The 24,755-nt window shown below is 41.2% G+C and overlaps 1 protein-coding gene and 1 long non-coding RNA gene across 4 annotated transcripts in view; one reads left to right on the top strand and one right to left on the bottom strand.

Annotated features, from left to right (window-relative positions):
- The window catches only part of PPP2R3A (protein phosphatase 2 regulatory subunit B''alpha), a 255,930-nt gene extending 238,100 nt beyond the window's left edge, over positions 1 to 17,830 (bottom strand). Inside the window, exon 1 of one of the 3 annotated variants that reach the window (XM_077130191.1) lies at positions 17,709 to 17,830. The gene's annotated coding sequence lies outside the window, so the exon portion shown is untranslated. Of the gene's footprint in view, positions 1 to 16,954; positions 17,127 to 17,708 lie in introns of those variants that run through there. The other 2 variants (XM_077130188.1, XM_077130189.1) reach the window with 2 other exon arrangements.
- A 155-nt stretch (positions 17,831 to 17,985) lies between these two features.
- Positions 17,986 to 24,755, top strand: part of LOC143657614 (uncharacterized) — a 94,933-nt gene continuing 88,163 nt past the window's right edge. The window contains exon 1 of the long non-coding RNA XR_013162921.1: positions 17,986 to 18,594. This is a non-coding gene — a long non-coding RNA (uncharacterized LOC143657614). The remainder of the gene's footprint in view (positions 18,595 to 24,755) is intronic.

Raw genomic sequence — 24,755 nt, 5'->3', positions numbered from 1 at the left:
CATCAAGGGATTGAGAAAACCTTCTCGACTGAAAGGGGGAAGAGGGAAATGAGACAAAGTGTCAATGGCTGAGAGATTCCAAACAGAGTCGAGAGGTTATCCTGGAGGTTATTCTTACGCATTAAGTAGATATCATCTTGTTAGTAAAGATGTAATGGAGAGGCTGGAGGGAACTGCCTGAAAGTGTAGAGCTGTGTTCCAGTAGCCATGTTTCTTGATGATGATTCTATAATGATATAGCTTTCACGATGTGACTGTGTGATTGTGAAAGCCTTGTGTCTAATGCTCCTTTTATCTACCTTGTCAACAGATGAGTAGAATATATGGAATAAAAATAAATAATAGGGGGAACAAATGTTAAAATAAATTTAGTTTGAAATGCTAGTGATCAATGAAAGCGAGGGGTAAGGGGTGTGGTATGTAAAATTTTTTTTTTCTGTTTTTGTTTTATTTTTCTGTTGTCTTTTTATGTCTTTTTCTGAATTGATGCAAATGTGTGGGAAATGATCATGATGATGAATATGCAACTATGTGATGATATTGTGAATTGCTGAGTGTATGTGTTGAGAATGTTTGTGCTTCTTGTAATTTTTTTTAATTAATAAAAAATTAAAAATAAATAAATAAATAAATGAAAAAAAATTTGTAAAAACTAGTGTCTGGTTACTTTAATTTTCATCTTCCCGAGGCTGAATATCTTTTCTCAAGTTTGTGATCATTTGTATTTCTGTCTGTTGGGTCGTGTAGCAGAGACTGCAAATTATCTTTTATGAGAACCCCAGCTTTTATCAAAACATATTGTTATACTTCCAGAATTCTACTTTCCTTGGCCTCCTTGGAGCTAAGTTTAACCATCTGAGTAAGTTATAGCTAACGAATAAGCAGAAAGATCAAGAATGACTTTCAGAAGTTTCCTTACATGGAGAAGGCACACCGCTCTTGATCCTCTCCCCATCCTGTATACTGGAATACACATCTAACAACTGGAGCTCTAAAAGGCATTCTAGACCAAAACAACGATACTGGCAGGTTAGGGAGCCAGAAAGCTTGGGTTTTTGAGAATTTGGAGGAGGCACGACATCAGTCCTTAACTTCTTATGCATGAAAGAGAAATTAACTTCTACCCTAAATACTCTTATTTTTGTTTTTTCTATCATATGCAGCAGAACAAACTCTTGTGTTTTTCTCATTTATGGGACTTCTTTATATCCTGGATACTCACTGTTTTCCTCCAACTTGCTGCCTCAGGAGTACTTTCCCTTTCTTCACGGTATCTTTTGTTAAATAATAGTTTTTTATTTTTATGTCAAATTTACCTATCTTTGCCTTTATAGCTTTTGATTTTACTGACTTTTCAATAGATGGCTCTCCTGCCCTGAAGATATATACATAGAATCTTATAGTTTCTAATACTTTCGCCTCTTTTTTAAAAAATATAGGTCTTTAATAAAAACTGATCTTATTTTTGTGACTAGTGTAAGGGAGGAATCTTGTCAACTGGCTACCTATTTAGCATAATGACTTTAATAATAGGTGAAATTATTAGTTACTAAATTCTCATATATGCATGGGTTGGTTTTAGAACTGTTTAGTTCCACAGTGTTTTATTATTTTTTTACTAATCTGTCCATGCCATGGATAAAAGGAGCATCAGACACGAGATTTTCACAATCAAACAGTTACACTGAAGCTATGTCGTAATACAATTGTCCTCAAGAATCAAGACTACTGGAACACAACTCAACAGTTTCAGGTACTTCCCTCCACCCACTCCAACATACCATAAACTAAAAAGGGTATCTAATGCATACGAAAACCTCCACAATAACCTCATGACTCTGTTTGAAATCTCTCAGCCACTGAAACTTTGTCTCATTTCTCTCTTCTCTTTTTTGGTCAAGAAAGCTTTCTCAATTCCTTGATGCCAGGTCCTAGTTCATCCCAGGAGTTCTGTCCCACATTGCCGGGGAGCTCTCCACCCCTGGGAGTCATGTCCCACATAGGGGGACAGCAGTGTGTTCACCTGCCCGTTTGGCTTGGAGAGGCCACATCTGAGCAACAAAAGAGGTTCTCTAGGGGTGGCTCTTAGGCATAATTATCAGTAGACTTAAGAGTATCCTTTGCAGAGATAAGTTTCACAGGGGCAAATCCCAAGATCCAGTGGTCAGTCTACTGATTTCGTTGTTCCCACCGTGAGCGAGAATATCAAAAATTCTCCAAATGGCAAAGTTGAATATTTCCTCTTCTCTCCCCAGTTCAAAATTCTTCTTTATTCACTGCCAAAATTGCTCTGGGATATATCAGGGCATCACACTAGCCTGAACAAACCAACAAAATCTTATGCCATATTCAAGATTCCATGTACTTATGGTGTTCACGTAAACTGGCCAAACAAGTTAAACTAGGTAATGCACTACCCAAAATATAAATTTTGCACCAATTAAACATTTTTCCCTTTGGTCTCAAACAGAAGTTGAAGTTTTAAAAAAATTGATGATATCATCCTTTACCTTGTATTCTGATTTACCTTAGTCCTCTCCAGATTAGCTTCACTCATATCTCTACCTGAAGTCTGACCACTTTTTCAATTTTTAAAACGGTTCCATGTGGGGTAAGTTGACTTGCATAGTTTCAGAGCTTTAACTCTGAAACTCAGGTGTCACATAAATACACAAAGTTTCTAGGAAAGACGAGGTTATATACAAACATATTAGTATCTCAGAATTTAGAAATAACAATTACAACTCCTGAATACATGACTGCTGTAAGAGCTTACACTCTAGGACCCTTTACAATATGCCTCAGCCTGATAACCCATGCTCTCAACTTCAGTTCACCATGTTTTTATATTATAGTTAGTCCCTATGATTAAGGCATGATAATATTTGTTTTTTGTTCCTGACATTTCATTCAATGTACAGCTCTTAAGGTTCACACACCTAGTTGCGTGCCTCACAACTTCATTCCTTCTTGTGGCCACCCAGTAGTCCGTTGTATGTATATACCACAGGTCACCCTTCCATGTTCCAGTCGTTGTACCCTCAGGCCACCTCCATTAATTGTGGATCAGGAACACTGCCACCATAAACACCAGTGTGCAAATGTCCATACATGTCCCCACTCTCAGTTCCTCCAGGTATATACTGAGCAATGGGGTTTCAGGATCATATGGCAACTCCACCCCTAGCCTCCTGTAGAGCCACCACACTGCCCTTCAGGGGTCTGCCCCTTTCAGTTTTCCTACTGATAGGTACATCTCCTTCTCCATATTTTCTATTGCACTTGTTTCTCTCTGTTCATTTTTAGACAGTTTTAGTCACACATAATACAATCCAACCTAAGGGTACAGACATGCCTTCACCACCATAATCTATATGAAGATATTTCCTTTTCTTCTGCAAAATATCCATATTCCTCCCCATGCCCTCTGCCTGTTGACATGTAGTTTTGGCATAATGCCTCTGTTAGACTCACTGGAAGCACATTATAATACTACCATTGACTACAGACCCTAACTTCCACTGACTGTATTTTTTCCCTGAATATCACTCATTTTCAACATCCTGATAATGTTGATGTTCATTTGTTCTCTCTTATGAAAAAATATTTTTTTATTTGTACACTTAATCACCATCATTGTCCACTCTAAGCATTCCTAAACTATATTGTCTCAGTCTTTACTCTCTATCCTTCCTTCTGGTTTCATAAGTGTCCCCAGCCCTTCTCCTTCAATCATACTCACATTCAGCGTCATTCAGTATACTTACACTATGTTCTACCATCAGATAGTATTGTGCTATCCATTTCTGAATTTTTACAATCAATCCTGTTGCACAATCTGTATTTCTTCAGCACCAGTTGCCCAATCCCTACCCTATTTCTATCTCCTGATAACCTGCGGTCTTAACTTCAATTCTCAAAATTCATTCATTAATATTAGTTCATATTAGTGAGACCATACAGTATTTGTCCTTTGGTTTCTAGCTAATTTCACTCAGCATAATATTCTCAAGTTTCATCCATGTTTTTAAATGTTTCATGGCTTTATCCTGTCTTGCAGCTGCATAACATTCCACTGTCAGTATATATCATAGCTTGTTTAGCCACTCATCTGTTAATGGACATTTGGGCTATTTTCATCTCTTGGCAATAACAGATAATATGTTATAAATATCGGTGTGCATATGTCCATTTGTGTCCTTGCCCTCAGGTCCTTTGAATATATACCTAGTGTGCTGGTTTGAATCTGTTGTAGATCCCAGAAAAGCCATGTCCTTTAATCCTCATTCAATATTGCTGAGTGGGAGCTTTTTGATTGCTTCCATGGAGATGTGATCCAACCAACTGCGAGTGGTAAGTTTTGATTAGATGGGTTCCATGGAGATGTATCTCCACCCATTCAAAGTGGGGTTGCTTACTGGAGCCCTTTAAGAAGGAACAATTTTGAAAAAAGCTTGAGAGCCCAGGCAGCCAGAGACCTTTGGAGATAAAGAAGGAAAACACTCCCGGGGAGCTTTATGAACAAGAAACCAGGAGAGAAAGTTAGCAGATGTCGCCCTGTTTGCCATGGGCCTTTCCAGTTGAAAGAGAAACCTAGAACATCATCAGCCTTCTTGTACCAAGGTATCTTTCCCTGGATGCCTTAGATAGGAAATATCTATAGCCTTGATTTAATTTGGACATTTTTCATGGCTTACAACATGTAAACTTGCAACTTAATAAACGCCCCTTTTTAAAAGCTGATCTGTTTCTGGTATAACACATTCTGGCAGCTAGCAAACGAGAATGCCTAGTAATAGGACTGCTGAATCATACGGCAATTCTATACTTAGCTTTAAGGAACCACCAAACTGCCTTCCAGAGTGGTTGCACCATTTTACATTCCCACCAACAGTGGATAGGTGTGCCTCTTTCTCTACATCTTCTCCAGCACTTGTTGTTTTCTGTTTTTTAGATAATGGCCTTTCTAGTGGGTGTCAGATGATATCTTATTATGGTCTTGATTTCATTTTCCTAATAGCCAGTGAAGTTGAGCATCTTTTCATGTGCCTTTTAGCCATCTGTACTTCCTTCTCTGAGAAGTACCTGTTCATTTCTTTTTTCCACTTTTTAATTGGGTTGTTTGCCTTTTTGTTGTTGAGTTGAACAATCTCTTTATATATTCTGGATACTAAACCCTCATCTGATATGGGGTTTACAAATATTGTCTCCCACTACATGTGCTGCATTTTAACTTCCTTGACAAATTCTCCTGATGCGCAAAAGTGTTTAATTTTGAGGAGTTCCCACTTATCAATTTCTTTTTTCAATGCTTGTGCTTTGGGTGTACGGTCTAGGAAACTGCCTCCTATTATAAGATTTATAAGTTATTTCCCTACATTTTCTTCTAAAAGTTTTATGGTCTCAGCCATTGAATTAGGAAGCAGTGTTAGTTCTAGAAGTCTAAAAGTTGATACTGTGAGATACTAGGATTCTTGATCCAATAAGAAATAACTGCCTGTTATTCAACTGTACCCCGTTTAGGTCTTTGATACATTTTGAGTTAATTTTTGTATAAAATGTGAGATATGGATCCTTTTTCATTCTTTTGGATATGGATATTCAGTTTTCCAAGCACCATTTTACTGAAGAGGCTGCTCTGTCCTAGGTGGGTTGGTTTGACTGCTTTATCAAAGATCAACAGTCCACAGACGAGAAGGTCTATTTTTGAACACTGTATTTGATCCCATTGGTCAGTACCTATATTATGTATTATACCGGTACCATGCTGTTTTTGACCACAATAGCGCTGTAATATGCTTTTAAGTCAGGTAGTGTGAGACCTCCCACTTCATTTTTGTTTCTCAAGATATTTTTAGTTATTTGGGGCACCCTTCCTTTCCAAAGAAATTTGGTTATTGGTCTTTCTATATCTGCAACGTAAGTTGTTGGGATTTTAATTGGCATTGCATTGAATCTAGGTATCAATTAGGGTAGAACTGACATTTTAACTATACTTAGTCTTTCAATCCATGAATATAGTCTACCCTTCCATTTATTTAGGTCTTTCATGATTTTTTTTTAGCAATTTCTTGTGCTTTTCAGTGTATAGGTCTTTTGTAACCTTGGTTAAATTCATTCCTAATATATGATTCTTTTGGTTGCTATTGTAAATGGAATTTTTTTTCTTGATTTCCTCCTCAGATTGCTCATTACTAGTGTATAGAAACACTATTGATTTTTGGGTATTGATCTTGTACCCTGACACTTTGCTGTACTCATTTATTAGCTCTAGTAGCTTTACTGTTGGTTTTTTGGTATTGTCAACATATGGTACGATATCATCTGCACACAGTGACAGTTCTCCTTCTTCCTTTCCAATCTGGATGCCTTTTATTTCTTTTTTTTTTGTCTAACTGCTCTGGCTAGAACTTCCAGCACAATGCTGAATACCAATGGTGACAGTGGGCATCCTTGTCTTGTTCTCTGATCTTAGAGAGAAAGCTTTCAGTTCTTCCCCATAAGGATGATGTTAGCTGTGAGTTTTTCACATATTCCCAGGGCTAAGGTATTTCACAGAAGAATCAATTCCTCCATTGTCTCCATTATGTGTAACCCTCAATTGCCTTTAGTACTTGAATCCCAATACTGCTGCCAGCATAGAGGACCTATCATGGGAAATGTGTCCCAACCAGATCTGCCAGAAGAATATCAAGATTGCCCAGATATACCATGCAGAGATGAGATAAAATGCAACACCTGAGCCACAGTGTTGAGGGGGACTCAAACTGGTAGGAGCAGTGTATTCATCTGAATCCATAACAGCAAGATTCTGGGGCATCAATGCCAAGACTATAAAGTAGGGAGCGATCTACAAAATAGAAGGGATAATCATGTTCCTGCTATGACTTCTAAGCCCTTAAAGACTTTTCTCTTCACAGCCCCTTATTTCTACTTTAAATTTCTAATCTCACAGACAAGTAGTTTTCAAACTGCTTTTCTGATTGGAGGGACTCTATTCAAATGAATTATAAAGATGAATAAACAAATAAACAGCCTCGGTGCATAGTCCAGAGGGAAAGGTTCAGTAGAAGGAATATACAGTCCCCTGAGAGCTCTCAAAAAGAGATAAGAAGTGTTGGAGAAAGTGACACTTTAGCAAAGACCTGAGAGAGGTGAAAGAGAGAGACCTTTGTAAATATTAGGGAAAAGCAAAGGTCCTGCAGCAGGAACATCATTGGCTTGTTGGAGGAAGAACAATGTTGTGAGTAGGACAAAGTAAGCACAGAGGAGAGTAGAAGGAGAGAACTTCCGGAGAAGATGGCAGCTTAGTAAGACGAGCGGATCTTAGTTCCTCCTCCAGAACACCTACTAGGGGAGTAGAAACGATACAGAACAGCTCCCGGAGCCACGACAGAGATCAAAAAGACAGCGTACCCCATCCTAGAACAGCTGACTGGCTGAGAGAACCCGCTCCGGTGAGATCGCCGAGGGGCGCGGGCTTCCCCGGGCGGGGCGGCAAGCGGCCGGAGACCCTCCCTTCCTCCTTTCCGGGCCAGCTGGCAGAATTGGGCAGGTGGTCCCCTCAAGCCGCGGCGGCTGGCGTGGCCCCCGGACCAACTGAGAGAATTGGATCGGAAATCCCCAGGCCGCGGAGAACGGTGACCGGGGGGTTCCCTTCCAAACACGTGACTCCCCGGTCCAGCTGGGAACGGTGCACCCTCCCGGGCTGCGGCGGCTGGCGCCCTCATGCCACGCTTGGCGCCCCGGGCCGACTAGGAAATTTGGACGGGCGCTCTCACGGGCTGCGGCGGCCAGCGACCCTCCCCGCGTTCGGACCCCCGGGCCGGCTGGCACTCTTCCAAGCCACTTCAGCTGGCGAACTTCCCCCACGGCGAGAGTTTTTCAAAGTTAGAGGACCCACAGCACCTTTTACTGGTGGGACCCGCAGACAAACGTGTGCCACGAGCGCCACCTACTGGGCAGGATAAGAAAAACAGAACCCAGAGATTTCACAGAAAAATCTTTCAACCTGTTGGGTCCAACACCCAGGGAAATCTGACTAAATGCTCAGACGTCAGCAGAAGATCACGGATCACGCTCAGAAAATTGAAAATATGACCCAGTCAAAGGAACAAACCAATAGTTCAAATGAGATACAGGAGCTGAGACAACTAATGCTGAATATACGAACAGAAATGGAAAACCTCTTCAAAAACAAGAATAGAAGGAGATAAGATCAGAAAGGTCAAGGGGGGTTCAGCTCACACTGGGCCTTGAAGTTAATCATAAATTCTCAGAGCAGAGAACTTACTTTTAAACAGGATCCCTCCAGCTGTTGTGTTGAGAAAAGGCTGTAGGAGAGAAAGAGTGGAAGCAGGAAAGAGTTAGGAGGCTTCTGCAGTCATTCAGGTAAGATATAAAGGTGGCTTGGACAAGGTGGAAGCAGAGGAGGTAGTGGAAAGTGACCAGATTCTGGATACATTTTGAAGGCAGAGCCAAAAAGATTTGCTGGTAGACTGAATGTGGGATGAAAGTGAAAGGGGAGAATCAAAGATGATGCCAAGGTTTTTGTCCTGGGCTACTGGAAGAATGGAGGTGTTATTCACTGAGATAGGTTAGGCTGCCAGAAGCACATGTTTTGGAGGGGAAGATCAGTAGTTCAGTTCTGAGATGTCTGTTTGATATCCAAGTGGAGACTTCAAGTAGGCACTCGGATATCAGAGTATAGAGTTCAGAGGAAAGGTCTATCTTGGAGCTATATATCTGGTAGAGATATAAAGTTTGGGGACATAAAGTTAGTGTTTAGATAGTAATTAAAGCCAAAAAACTAGAGGAAATGCCAAGGAGATAAGGAAACACTGGGGTTTGATGACTTAACCTTGCAGCACTCTAACTTTCAGAGGTCAGGAAAACGATAAGGAACCAGGGGAAAAGGCTGAGAAAGAACCTCCAGTAAGGTGAGAGGAAATCCAGAGAATGCAGTGTTCTGGAAGCTAAGTAAAGAAAGCATTTCTAACAAAGTGGAATGGTCAACTGTGTGAAATGCTGCTGAAAGGTCAAGTAAGAGGAAGACTGAGAATTGATACACTAGATCTACAAAGGTGGAGGTCTTTGGTGACCATGACAAGAGTATTTCAGGGGGTTCCAGAGATACTCAAAGAGTTCAGTCTCATATCACAAGGCACTGTAACTCCAGTACCTAGTACAGAGTTTAGTACCTAGTGGCAACTCCACAAATATCTGTTGATTGAACTAAGTGAAGATATTAGTCATTGAATCAGGAAGCAGTGTTAGTTCTAAAAGTTTAAAAGTTGATACAGTGAAATGCAAGGATTCTTAATTCAATAAGAAGTAACTGCCTGTCATTCAACTATCCCCTAAAACTCTTCAGTGCCCTTACACACCTAGAACAATATCTCTAAATTAACAACAGAACTTGACAAGCACATGTTCTATAAGAAAATATACTTTCTTTTAATTGTACCTGGATGGGTGCACTCTCTCCAACTACCGCTTTCATCTCAGGTACAACATGGATCCCAGCCCTCTAGCCATGTCATTCGGCTCACTATCCATTAGGACAGAAGAGTCTGGATGGACCTTGAAGTATCCCAACCTACAGGGGCTTTGCACAAATTAAAACTATATGTGGTTAACCAATAATAATCATTAGTATTCGTTTAGTCACTTTCTAAAGTGATTATATACACACCCTCTCTTGTTTAATCTTAAAACAACTTGTGAGGCAAGTATCCTTATCACGTACATTTCATAAAAAAGAAAATTGAAGGTCAGAAACCTGCATAAAATCACAAATGGTGTTGTGATTTCTTTCAACAAATGGTGTTGAGAAAAGTGATATTCAAATATAAAAGGAGGAAGCTGGACCCCTACTTCACAACAAACACAAAAATTAACTCAAATTGGATCTAAGATCCAAGAGCTAAAACTATAAATCTCCTAGAAAACATAGCGGTAAATCTGCACAACCTTGGATTTGGTAATGAATTCTTAGATATAATACCAAAAGTCCAAGCAACCGAAGATAAAAGAGAATAATGGGACTTAAAATAAAAACTTGTGCAAAAGACTACTGAAAACTGAAAAGACAATTCAGAATGGGAAAAAAATATTTGCAAATACATATCTGATCAGGGTCTATGTGCCCATCTGAATCTGTTATGTACCCCAGAGAAGCCATCCCATTTAATCCTTGTTCAATATTGCTGGGTGGAATCTTTTTTGTTGTTTTCATGGAGATGTGACCCACCTAATTATAGGAGGTAACTTTCGATAAGATGGTTTCCATAGAATGTGTCTCCACTCATTCAAGATGGGGTTTTATTGGAGCCCTTTAAGAGGGAACCATTTTGAAAAAAGCTTAAGAGCCAAGAAAGCCACACAGCCAGAGATCTTCTGGAGATACAAAAGGAGAACACCCCCAGGGAATACTTATGAAATGAGAAGCCAGGAGAGAAAGCTAGCAGATGTTGCCATGTGCCTTTTCAGCTAATAGAGGTGTTCTGGACCCATCAGCCTTTCTTGAATCAAGGTATCTTTCCCTGGATGCCTTAGTACGGACATTTTCATGGCTTTAGAACTGTATACTTGCAAGTTAATAAATTCCCCTTTTTAAAAGCTGTTCCATTTCCAGTATATCGCATTCTGGCAGCTTTTGCAAACTAAAATAGTCTAGTATCCAATATATATAAGTAACTCTTACAACTCAACAAAAAGACAAATAAACTAATTTAAGAATTAGCAAAAGACTTGACATTTCTTCAAAGATATACAAATGGCCAGCAATCACATGAAAAGATGCTCAATATCATTATTTGTGTTATTAGGGAAATGCAAATTAAAACCCCAATGACATATCACTTCATATCCACCAGGATGGCTAGAATGAAAAAAAAAAAAACAGAAGATACAAGTGTTGGCAAGGATAAGGACAAACTGGAGCCCTCATGTATTGCTGATAGAAATAAAATTTGTGCAGCTGCTTTGGAAAACATTTTGGCAGTTCCTAAAAAAATTAAATAACCTTGAAATTTCATTCCCAAGTATATACCTAAAAGAACTGAAAACAGGTATTCAAGCAAAAAGTTGTACACATATGTTCTTAACAGCACTATATTCAATAGTCAAAAGCATAAAAACAACCCAAATGTTCTTCAACTGATAAATACAGAAACAAAATGTGGTATACCCTCATATAATGGAATATTATTCAACCATTAATACATAATACAACATGGATGAACCTTGAAACATTATGCAAACTGAAAGTTGTCAGACACAAAAAAGGCACATATTGTATGGTTCCATTTAAAGGAAATATCCAGAACAGGCAAATCTATAAAGACAGAAAGCAGAGTAGTGGTTGCCAGGGACTAGGGAGAGAGGAAAATCAGGAATGACTGCTTCATGGGTACAGAGTTTCCTTTGGGGGTGATAAAAATGTTCTGGAATTAGACAGTGGTAATAGCTGCAAAACATTGTGAATGTATTGGCAGTCAATGGTTAAAATGGTTAATTTTGTTATGTGAATTTTACAGCTCAGCCTTGACAGATTCAGGACTTGTACTTTAGTACTGATTCCGAATCCTCCGTGCATCAACCCATATTGTCTCCTCCACAAACCAAAGGAACACTAGACCACTTTGGCAATGGATTTCTCCCCATCCGGCATAGTACCTAACTATGTAATGGTGGAATTCCCATTGCAGCCCAAGCACATACAAGTTTCTAAACAAAATATTTTCTTATGATGGACTCCCAGTACAAACCATCTTGGACCAAGGACAGCAATTCATGTCACAAAGTCATCCTCTATACAGAGGTTAACCATTATCCATCTAACTCTGATAAACCAATGGCAACTATAAAGACTAATCCCTCACAAGTGGAGGGATCTACCTGTTCGCAAGAGTACAGCAATAGAGTTTATACCTGCAGCTAGTTAACACCATTCTTCGCCAATAATCCTTGGCATTTTCCAACCTCTATGTTCTCTATTCTGCCGGCAGACCACAAATCTCAGAAAAATGAAGCGCCAAACTGACCTTTAAACCTTCTCCTGCCAGGTTAAAGCTGCCAACGATGCAGTGACAGGTAAGTGACAGACTGTGCCCACCTGCAAGACAATCTACCCTACAGAGTCACTCTAATACCAAAGTCTTCAAACTAACAGCATCTATATAACCTTTTTGGAAGTCACAGTTCGCACAGTGCTTCACAGATCCCTTCTCTCTGAGCTGTCCAAGGGCCTATACTTCCAACTTAAATCCACATGCTTCAATCATCATCAGTGATAAAATTTCAAAGTATGAGGAATTTTACATGCCTACAACTGGCAAACAAAGCTATAATATCAAGTTAATTGGAAAAAACACAGCTGCAAAAAGTACTCCTGGGACTCTGACAGTTAGATGCACATTCCCTGACATAGCCAAGTGTTCCATTTTCAACATGCCAACAATCTGGTCTTTGTTCATCAGTTCAATGGAAGGATGATGTCAGGGTCACTGCAGCCCATATCACTGCTGAATTTTAGGAGCTCTAGGGTTTTCCAGAGAAGAGACCTAGGGCTTAAGCACCATCACCTGAGTCAGTTACTTCAGGGGTCTCATGGGTCCTGGCAAAAAAAATCTTCCAACTGAAAAAGTCTCCAGAAAAAAATATAAGCAAGATCCTTCTAAAATGCAGGGCAGGGAGATGTGAGGTAAATGGGAATAGGGGCATCAGGCACCCGTGAGCTGTCTCCCTGAAAAGTTAGAAGAACCTGAGTAATTAACACAAACTAAGCACCTAACATATAATCACTTAAGACTCCTGCCTTCCCCTCATCACATGTCTTTTTGGCCAAACTTCTCAGACGACTTTCCCAACATTCACCATTCCATTTCCTTACTCCCTACCCACTTCATTTTGGCTTCTGGCTGTTTCAATTTAAAATGGTTCTTGCTGAAGTAAAAAAATCTCATCTTGCTAAATTCAATGGATCATTCCCACTCCACATCTTTACTTGACTTCCCTCTTTTTGAAACTCTACTCCCCTTGCCTTAAATGACACATCTTAAACTGGAATTAGATTATAAAGTAAGTACCTCAAACAAAAATCAAGTATAGTTGTAATTACCCTTGAAAATCCCTTCACTGCCCATTAAGTTTAGCATAATAATGTATAACTCTCTGTAATAATGAACAACATATAATAAATGTGCATGTAAATAAAACTGCTTTTTTTCATCTAATTAAAAACACTGTAGGGTGCACACTGTTACACTCATATACCTTAACTGCAGGCAAAGGGCCATTCTGTTGTACCTCTGACCTCTTCTCAGTCCTTTTCCTGGAGCTAGGCTCCTTTACCCAACTTTGAAATGCTGGGCCTGAGTCCTCTTTTCTTTTTACTCTCTCAGTGGTTCTCAATGTCCACTGCCAGTGAACTCACCTAAGGTTTAAAAAAATTCCAGAATGCAATCAAATCAAGTAAATAAAATAGGCATTTCTGGGGTATAGTAATTTTAATCATCCAATAATTCCAATGCACAGCCAAGATGAGAATCTCTGTTATATACTCTCTTCCCAGGAATCACACACTCAAATAAATGCCTATAGGGTCAGAGAGGTAAAGGAGCAAAGCAGGCCAGATTTATGTTTTAGGGAGTGGTGGGACATCTGGTGAAACAGAAAGTAGCTAAAGTCAGCTGAGATTAAGCTCCAATCAATTGCTATCATATGGGAAAGCCAGTTCAGTAGTACCACATCTTCTAATTTTTCAAGAGAAGGCCCCAAATATGTATTTTTACAGGAACTCTTCAGATTTTAAAATACTGGCAACAAATCCAAAATTAAACAGCAATAGAAAATGACTGTATGGACAAAATAAAACACATCTGTGGGCCAGATTCAGCCGCAGGCTGCTAGTATGCAATCTCTGCCCTAGATAATTTCATCTACACTCTTCGATTACCACCTAAAATTCTGTGTTTTCAGTTCAGCCCTCTCCTCTGGCCTCAAGATTCAAAAGGCCAAAGGCTTATGTGACAACTCCACTTAAAAGCCTCGCCAATCCCAAAGGGAACTATGACTTAAACCCACCTCAAAATTATCTATCCTTTCAGTGTTCTCTAACTCAGACAACTTCACCACTCTACAAGTTGCGGAAGCCAGGACTCTGGGAGTCATCCTAGGTTATTACTTTTCCCCTCACTCCATATATCACATCAATCACCAACTCCTATCAATCATACCTCTTAAATCTATCTGCTATATCCATCTTCTTCTCTCCATTACTATCTTGATCTTAACGACCATCTTTTTTCTCCTAGGTTTCCACAACAACCTTAATTAGAATTAGTTGTCTTCCACATTCACCAGTTAGCTTCCTTCTAAACCATTCTCTCCAATATGGGCAGAGTAATCTTTTACAAACACAAATATATATATATGTGTGTGTGTGTGTGCACGCATGCGTATCTTTTGCCCCAACAATTACACGTCTAAGAATTTATCCTACTAATATATTCACATACATGTGAACTGGCAAATGCACACTATGGTTTGTTATAGTAAACTACTGGAATCAATCTAAATGTCCATCAATAAAGGAATGGTTAAAAATATGTGGTATATCCATACAATGAAATACTACACAACCAGTCAAAAGAATAAAGAAACCATATACTGAAATAGAAAGATTTCCAAGATATTGTTAAATACAACAAGAAACAGAATAGTATGTGTAATATGCCACAATTTGTGTAAACAACAGGAGAAAACAATTTTAGCATTTGCTTGATTGCTCACCAAAAATCTCTAGAATGCTATACAAAACAACCAAAAACAATGATTATCTCTTTAGAAGGTGTGGAGAAACTGACAGGTGTTTGGAGTGAGTAGGAAGGAGGTAGACATTCTGATTTAATATGCCTGAAGGAGGGCCCAGGTACTGGTACTGTTTTAAGTTCCTCCCAGGATTCTGATGAGCAGACTGGACTGAAAACCGCTAGCTGCTATAAATTCTGTCTACATACCTAGCTTCATTTTGTGTCATCTGGCCCCCACTGCTCTCCCCATTCCAGCCACACTGGCCTCTGGGTGCAAGAAAGATCCTGTTCCTTCTGCCTAGAATACTGTTCCCCTAAACTTCACCTAGAAACTCCGTCTACCCTTCAGAGTCCACCTCAAAAGGCCACTTCACCAAGAAAGCTTTCCCTGGTTTCCAAACTAGGTCATGAACTGTTCTATGTACTCAGAGCATCTTGTACTTTTCTTCTCAGAATTTATCACAATTGTAATGAGGTAGCTATAATTTACACATAAGTATGTTTGTCACTCTCTCTAGACCGTAAGGTTAAGGAGTGCAGAGGCCAACCACATCAGCTACTTTTCCCACTGTATTCACTGACTTATCCCAGTGTTTGGCTACCAAAATAGGCCCTCAGCTATTTGCTAAATAAATGAATGACTACTCCTGCCTTCAAGCTTAGCATAGTAGAGAAAACCAACACTTAAGCACATGATGAGTGTAGTAGAGTCGCTGGTGTTAATGGCAGCAGGATTTAGAACAGTGGTTCTCAACTGGCGGTGATTTTGTCCATCCCAGGGGATGTATAGCGATGTCTGGAGGCATTTTTGATTTTCACAACAGTATGTGTGTGCATGTGTGTGCAGATGCATACATGTTACTGGCATCTAATGAGTAGGGGCCAAACATCCTGTAAGGCACAAGACAGCCCCAAGAAAGAAATATTTGCTTCAAAATGTAAATAGGGCCACAGGTAAGACACCCTGATTTAGATGGGTAATAACCAAAAAGAGAGGGTGAGCGATTCAACTCTAGCTGGCAGGATTCTGTGGGAGAAAAAGTATATCAAGAAAAACTGCAAAGAGGAAATAAAGCTTTATGCTGAAAGGTGGTAGGGGCCAGATTCACTGCAGACTATGTCACAGGTAATGAGGAGCCTCTGAAGAATTTAAAAGCAAAGTTAAGGTCTGGACTTCAATGCTAGTGCCCCCTTAAATACTCCACACCGCAAAATTACTCATCTTTATTCCCTTCTAGGGGAAACAGAACTTCCATTCTATCAGGGCAGCTGGTTTTGGCTAAATATTAAGGCCAAATTAATTCAGACCTAGATAAAGTTAGATAGTCCCTTCGCTCTCCAGAATTTTAAGATGCATTTTAAAATATGCAAATACTTACAAATGCAAATAAATCTGCTTAGTTTTTAGGCTGTTGGTGAATAATACTTTTGAACACAAAGGCCAACGGTTTTCAGATTGGTCTTGATAAAGACTTTTCCAAAGCTATTTTTCAAAAACTTTTGACCTGTTTTTAGTGTCTTCTTTTCGGAACTCCCAGATTTTACAAAAGATGCAAGTTTTTTTCCCACAACTATCTCATGCTATATGTGCTTCTGCCAGAGAGGACAGGAGAGCCATTTGGATGCAATAAATGTGAATAGACTATATGCGTCAATTAGGAATGGTCTACAGACTTATTTTAAAGGCTTCAATTAAGTCACACATTCTACTGAGATAATTTTTAATGGTGTCATCAAGAAAGAAGCCCCTGTTTTACCACAACACAAGCTTGCTGCCTACTAAGCTGGATGTCCATGCTCTGACCTAGTATGGCAATTCTTAGGGTCTCGGTGCTGGGTACTCTATTTATAAGAAACTAAAGCCTGAGACTAATGAAGAACAAAGTAAAATGTCTGGCACCAAAGGTTTTGGCAATGTCTTGCATATAAATGAAGATTTGAGGAGGAACACTTCTTCAGATTTTGGAAGGCACTACAAATCACTCTGTTTCGCTAACACGGTAAGAATGTGTTCATTTCTTTTTTTTTTTTCCAGACAATTTTCTAACAAGAACATAGCTTACAAATTGCAGAGAGCAATTTATGTTCCCCTACATTTGCTGACCACTAAACCTGGATAAAATTTCCATAAGCTTTACCAGGGAGTCAGAGGACTGGGAATAACGTGAGCAGAGTTCCAAGGCAACATGAACTCAACGCCCGGCCAGCTGGTTTCCATCGGACGGTCCCCCAGGAGACAACCTCTCCGGGGCGTCGGCGCCGAGTGAGACCCACCGGGGCGGCCCGGGGGCGGCCGAGGGGCAGGGCCGACGCCCGCCTCCGTTCACCTTTGTTTCAGGTACTCCCGCTGCGGGCCGGGCCAAGGACTCCGCCTGCGGCCCCGAACTGGTGACACATCCTTCTTTGGCCAAGTCGGGCCGAGGTTGGGCAGGGGGCGGGGAAGGAAAATAAAGCCTCAGCGCTTCACGACGTGACTCTCAATCCTTCCAAACCGTTGGCATTTGTTCCTATGCCAAGCTTCCCTGTTAACAAGTTCCCGAGGGCTATGCGGGCGAACTGGCCTAGGAGCCCCGAAAAGTGGGAGGGCCCAGGCCGTCCCCAGCCTTTCATCCCCCCTGCACGCCCCCGGGGCCGGCAGCTTCCACACCTCCCGAGCTGTCGCGCCCGGCGAGCAGGCTGGGCGTGCGGGGACGCCGCACCGCCTCGAACCCCCACTTCCACCGCGCCGCCAGCCCGCGCGGACCCTCCGGCCCGGCCGGTCCCCGCCCCCAGGGCCCGGCCCCGCCCGCCCCGGCCTCCGCGCGCCGCCCCCCGGCCTTGCCACCCACTCGGGCCGGGCCCGGCCAGGGGCGCCGAGCACTCCAGGCCGCGCGGCTGGCGTCCCCGACCTACCTCGGCGACCGCGGCTCGGTCTCCCGCTGCTGCCTTGGCTCGCGGGCGGCGCGAGATCCCGAGCTGCGAAAGCGGCGCGTGAGGAGCCGAGGCCCGAGCGCGCCCCGCCCAGCCGCCTGCCGGCCTGCTCCTGCTCCTCCTCCTCCTTCTCCTCCTCCTCCTCCTCCTCCCCCTCCCCCTCCGCGGCGGGCTCGGCGCCCCGCCCCGCGCGGTCGGCTCCGCCCGCCCTCTCATCCCGTGGACGGGCCGGGAAGAGGCCCGCCGGGAGCGCCGCGAGAGCCGACGCGGCCGCCGCCTTCCCTTCCGTTCTCCGAGTGGCGGCGTTATCAGTCTTTGCGGGATGCGAGTCTCTTGCCCGTTTTCATTTTTTTTTTTGCCGTTATTGTAATACTATCATCGTTAGATTTTTTTTTGTTTGTTTTTGTTTTTTTGGCCACCTCGAGGAGGCCCGGCCGAGCGGCCCCTCTGAGGCGGGACGCGGGGGCCAGGCAGCCCCGCGGCCGACCAGCCACGCCTGGCCTCTCAGGCACATGCAGCCGCCCGCAGCCGCGCTACCTTTTGCGCGACTCAGCAAGTTGTGTGAATTCTGAGAGAAAAAAATAGCACTTATTGTTATTTTTTTACTGTTATCGCTACGTATAACTCAAATACAGAAAGCCCTCTAAACCCAATGAGGCATGCCGCCTACAGACCAGCGCCCAGGTTTACTATCGTGCGAAACGGTCGGGCGTGACACAGAACCTCGTCGGCAGCCGGGAGGCCCAGGACGAGCCTCCGCGAATCTTGTGATTGCCACGGAGACTCAAAGGCCACCTGCCCGTTATCCTGTTCCCTCCAAAAGGCTTTGGGAAGATGGACGTTCCCCCAGAATTAGTAATCCCCACGTGTGAGTGCATTTCTACAATTCTTAAAAAGATGATAAATATACAAGCATGGAAATAAGAAGTCGGCCAATCGAGAGATTGAAAAGCCTGAGAAAGGAGCACTTAGGGGTGGGGGTTGGGAGGTCAGGGAAGACTTAGAAATAGCTAAGCATTAGGTCAGGGAAAGAGTTAGAAATAGCTAAGCATTAGGTGGGCTGTGAGGACAGGTCCCGAGGCCCTGGGCACACAGCGCCGAGCACAGCACCGGGCACCTGCTAGGTATTGTGTGTGTAAAATTGCCGCAGACAGGCTGTATCTTGGACAATTTCACCCAAGGTCGATTCTTCCAATGGCTAAAGGGAAAACGAGGTGCTTTGTGAGATGCCTTGATGTCTTAGGAAGAAGTCACTCTACTTTAAACTTTCTAGGAGGATGAAGTCGTTTCAATTTTGAAAGCCCTTGCAGATGCATGACAGTGTCTTGTTTGAGATTTAGAGCAATCTTGTGAGAAAGGCAGGACAGTATAGAAGGTCTTTGAGAAAGGTCACAGTGCAGGGCTTGCTGATAAGAAGGGGAAGGGCATAGTGAAACCATAAAACAGTTTCAGGCCTGCTGACCCTGCCAGCCTGGATTCCTGGTTTGTCTTGACAGTTTTATTGCCTGAGTTTTCAAATTAGGATTCCTTTGCCATGCATTTATGCGCAGGATAACTTAAATTTCTAAAAGACACAATATCTGAATTTGTTCAGTACGATGGAGCCAGCCTCTGGTCATGAGCACCAGAATAAGGACGTACGAGTTGCCAATTGGCCACCCGTTTGTTGAGACCCAGGCTCTGTGTCAGATGATGGGACTACAAAGAATATGAAACAAATGAGACACAGTCTTTGCCCTCAAGGAGTTTATATGGCCTAGGTAGGGAGAAAGATTTGTAAATAAATGAATATTTAATGTAATATGCTCATAGGGGAACAGTCCTGAGCACACTAATGCCACTAAGAGTAGAGAGGATGTAGGGCAGATCTTCTCAGAAAGAACACCTGAAGTCTTAATTATGAAAATATATCAAATATTTTGAAAGTAGAAAGAAGAGTATAATCAGTCACGATGCACTTATTTCTCTGCTTCAACAACGAACGTCTCCTGGAAAATTTATTTGATCTCTACCACCATTTTCTCCATCCTTTCTTGGATTATTTTGAAGCAAATCACAGGAGCGTATTTTTTTCACCCATACATATTTCAGTGTGTACCTCTCAAAGATAGCATCTATTTCAAGAAACATAACCCCAATACCATTAAAATATCTTACATTTTTTCCCCCAAGCACTCCTTCTTCCCGCCTTACCCCATATCCTGGTAACCTCTAATCCACTTTCTATTTTCTGCAATTTGCTCTTTCTAATCATCTCTTATAAGTGATATCATACAATATTTGTCCATTTGTGCCTTGCTTATTTCACTGAGCATGTTTTCAGGTTTCTTCTATGTTGCAGCATGTCTCATGACCCCATTCTTTCTTATGGCCAAATAATATTCCATTGTTGTGCATATCACATTTTATTTATCCATTCAAATCATTATGGACATTTGGCTTATTTCTAGCTTTTGGCTATTGTGAATAATGCTGCTATAAACATTGGTGACTATTTGAGACCCAGTTTTCACTTCCTTTGGGCATATATACCTAGAAGCGGCTATGGAGTAATTCTTTAATTTTGTGAGGACTTGCTATATTGTTTTCCATGGAAATTGCACCACTTTATGTTCCCAATAACAATGCACTAGAGTTCCAAGTTCTCCACATCCTCTCCAACACATGTTTTTTTTCCGTTTTTCCCACCACACCCTTGTGGGTGTGAAGTGTTATCACATTGTAGTTTTGATTTGCGTTGCCCTAATGAATAATGATGTTGAGCATCTTTTCATATACTTATTGGCTATTTGTATATCTTCTTTGGAGAAATGTCTACAGGCATATCTTGGTTTAATTGTACTTTGCTTTATTGCACTTCACAGATAACTGCATTTTTTACAAATTGAAGGTTTATGCAACCCTGTTTCAAGTCTGTTGATGCCATTTTTTCCAGCAGTATCTTCTCACTTCATGTCTCTCTGTCACACGGTTTTTTTTTTTAGACGTAATGCCATATAAAGCAACTTGATAGACTATAGTATAGTGTAAACATAACTTTTATAACTGTCATAGATCTTAGAATTAACAGACAAGAATATTAAAACAATTACTAAAACTGTATTCCAAATTTTCAAAATTTAAATAGAAACAAAATATAAAAGACTAAATCAAACTTTAAGAGATGAAAACCTATGATGTCTGAGAAAAAAATGTATTGGTCTGGATTAATGGCAAATTAGATATTGATGAAAAAAAGATTAGTGAATTTGAGGTCACACAAATAGAAACTAATTAAAATGAAACCTACAAATAAAAGATTTTAAAATATTTTTAAAAATTAAAAATGAGACAATTTCAGATAGTCTGATATATGTGTATAAATGGAATCTCAAAAGGAGATGGGGGAAAACAATATTTGAAGAAACTGCCCAAAATTTTCCCAAAATTAATTAAAGCTATATACGCACAGATGCATGAAGCTCAACCCACCCCAGGCACAAGAAACGTTGCAAAAAAAAAAAAAATCAAATTGCTTAAGACCAGTGATAAAGAGAAAATTTTAAAAGCAGCCAGTGAAAGAAGACATGCTACATATAGAGAAATAAGAACACATAGCAACATATTTCTTGTCAAAAGCAATAGCAAGGAAGAAGATATGGAGGAACATCTTTAAGTAATTGAAGAAAAAAAATCTATCAGTCTGGAATTCTACCCAGCTAAAGCATATTCCAAAAACGAAGGTGGAATAAAGATTTTTTCAAAAATATAAAAGCAAAACGAATTCACCATGTGCTGATCCATACTGCAATAATTGTTAAAAAGAAGTCCTTTAAGCAGAAAGAAAATGGTACCAGATGAAATTGCAGACGTATAAAAAAAGAAGAAAGAGCATGGAGTTGGTAACTGCATAGATAAATATATGATTTAATTATTTTTGAAGTCCTTTAAAAAAATAATTGTTTTGATTAAAGTAGAAGAATTAAAAAAAAGATAATTGACTAAACAAAAATAATAACAATGTATTGTGGGTATAGTTGCCAGATTAAATACAGGATGCCCAATTGGATTTGTTTCATATAAGCAATGAATACTTGCATGAGACATTCTTATTTTTAAATGTTATTTGTTAAAAAAAAACAAAAGAAAACAAAAACAAAAGAAAAAAGAAAAGTTATTTGTTGTTTATCTGAAATTCAGGTTTAACTGAGTGTCCTGCATTTTTCTTTGTTGATTCTGGCAGCCATAATTTTGAGGTTTATTACACAAATAAGTAAAATCCATTTCAAAAACAGCATAAAGCTGGGAGAAGAAATGAAAGGATAAGGCTGTAAGGTTTTTATACTATATGTATACATGAAGTCATAATTATTACTTGATGGTAGTTTGGATAAGTTAAAAGATTTATACTGTAGACCCCAAAGCAACTACTAAAATAACAAAATAAGGTGTTTTAGCTATAAGGCAACAAAAGAGATAAAATAAAACAACAAAAGATTTAACTAATCCGAAAGGAGATAGAAAGAGAGGAAAAAGCGACAAAGAAGATATGGAGAAAAATCTAAAGCAATAGCAGGATTGTTGAATTCAACCTCACCATATCAATAATCACGTTAGATATAAATAAACTAAATCCCCCAATTAAAAAACAGAGATAGTATTAAAAAGTAAGACACAACAATATGGTCCTTTCTTAAAAAAAAGCACTTTAAATATAAAAAACACAAAAAGATTAAAAGTAAAGGGATGGAAAAAAAAGATTTAACATGCTAACACTAGTCAAAAGAAAAATAGACATTAGAGCAAAGAATATTATCAGGAATCAGGAAACTCATTTCATAAAGTAATCAATTCACAACAAGGACATAATTCTAAATGCTTATTCACTTAATAATAGTGTTTTGAAAAAACATGAAGCAAAAATTGATAGAAATTCAAAGATAACTAGACAAATCACAATTATAAATTGAAGATTTCAATACCGTACTCTCAAGAATTGATACAGCAAGTAGACAGAAAATAAGCAAAGATATAGAAGACATGAATAACACTATCAAGCAACTTTACCTAATTGTAGGCCACTCTACACAATAACAGCAAAACTCACATTCTTTACAAGTGTACACAGAACATTTACTAAAATAGACCAGCAAGTCTCAATAAATTTGAAAGCATTCAAATTATACAAAATATGTTCTCCGGTCACAATGGAATCATATCTTAAATCAGTAACTGTCTAGAATTCAATATATCCCCTCCTCCTTCTCTGAACTCCCAGACCTGCTCCATTTCTCACATTTCTTTCTCCTTTCAGGTTATGATCCCATCATCCACTCATTCACTTAAGCCAGAAATCTTTAATACCTCCTGCTCCCCCATCTCTCCTACAAAATGACTCCTCAACTTCTGCTGACTCTTCTTTGAAATTGCTTCTCAAATCTGTTCACTCCTCTCTACCTCTATACTAGTGCCTCAGTTCTGGCTGCCACCATCTCTCTCCATGGACCTGCACCAGTTGCCTAGCTGGTCCCTCTGCCTCCCCTCTTTTCCTCCTTAAACTTACTTTCCACGTTCAATATGTTGCATTCTTATGCTTTTGCAGCATCTGTTGAATGGCTTTCCTATTTGGGGGAGCTCTCTCCAATAGGAGTCCTGACTCCTAAGGTGCAAGCCAGAATTCACCTTCTTCACCTTCACTGCAGCTAAGAAAGAAGAGAATGACCTAGGCTCATCAGCTATACCAGATAAGGTTTTAATTAGGAAGAATGCAATGTGAAGAAGCAGGAGAACCACAATGCAACAAAGTTGCTGGATAAAAGTGCAAGAGATGAGTGCGCAGGCGTGGGCAGGCGAGATGGGCGTGGTAGGTGTTATCCTGCAGAGGTTTGGGAAACAGAGACAGAGAAGTTATGAAATTTTCCCATGATCAAGAGTAAGTAAGTGGCAGAGCCAGAATTCTACCCTTGTAGTCTGCCTCTACACTCTCTGCTCTTAAACATTATCTCTTAAAATGTTACTGTCTCGTCCGGAGAAGATGGCGGCTTAGTAAGACGCGCGGGTCTTAGTTCCTCCTCCAGAATAGCTACTAAAGAAATAGAAACGGTACAGAACAGCTCCCGAGCCACGACAGAGACCAAAAAGACAGCGTACCCCATTCTGGAACGGCTGAACCGGCAGGGAGAATCCGCAGCGGTGAGATCACTGAGGGGCGCGTGCATCCCCGGGCCGGGGCGGCTTGCGGCCGGAGTCCCTCCCTCCCTCCTTCCTGGGCCGGCTGGGAGAATTGGACAGGCGGTCTCCTCAAACTGCGGCGGCTGGCACCCCCCCCACGCGCGGCCCCCCGGATTGGCTGGGAGAATTAGATCGGAGGACCCCCAAGCTGCGGAGACCGGCGACCGGGGTCCCTTCCACACACGTGGCTTCCTGGTCCAGCTGGGAACTTTGGATAGGAACTCCCCCAAGCCGCGGTGGCTGGCACCCCCCCCGCCACGCTTGGCGTCCCAGGCCGGCTGGGTGATTTGGACTGGCACTCCCCCAAGCTGCGGAGGCTGGCAACCCTCCCCACACACGGATTCCCGGGCCGGCTGGGAGATTCGGATTGGCACTCCCCCAAGCCATGGCTGCCGGCGCCGCCCCCCCCACGCACGGATTCCCGGGCCGGACGGGAGATCCGGATCAGCACTCCCCCAAGTCGCTTTGGCTGGCGACCCTCCCCCACAGCGAGAGTTTTCCAAAGTTAAAGGAGCCACAGCATCTTTTACTGGTGGGACCCGCAGACAGACGAGCGCCACGAGTGCCACCTACTGGGCAGGATAAGAAAAACAGCCCAGAGATTTCACAGAAAAATCTTTCAACCTGCTGGGTCCCACACCCAGGGAAATCTGATTAAATGCCCAAATGCCAGCAGAAAATAACGGATCACGCTCAGAAAATTGGAGATATGGCCCAGTCAAAAGAACAAACCAATAGTTTAAATGAGATACAGGAGCTGAGACAACTAATGCTGAATATATGAACAGAAATGGAAAACCTCTTCAAAAACGAAATCGA

Source organism: Tamandua tetradactyla, chromosome 15, assembly GCF_023851605.1.
Source record: "Tamandua tetradactyla isolate mTamTet1 chromosome 15, mTamTet1.pri, whole genome shotgun sequence".
In the NCBI taxonomy this organism is placed as follows: domain Eukaryota; kingdom Metazoa; phylum Chordata; class Mammalia; order Pilosa; family Myrmecophagidae; genus Tamandua; species Tamandua tetradactyla.
The sequence above is the reverse complement of the archived record's forward strand: the minus strand, read 5'-3'. Positions and strand labels throughout refer to the sequence as shown.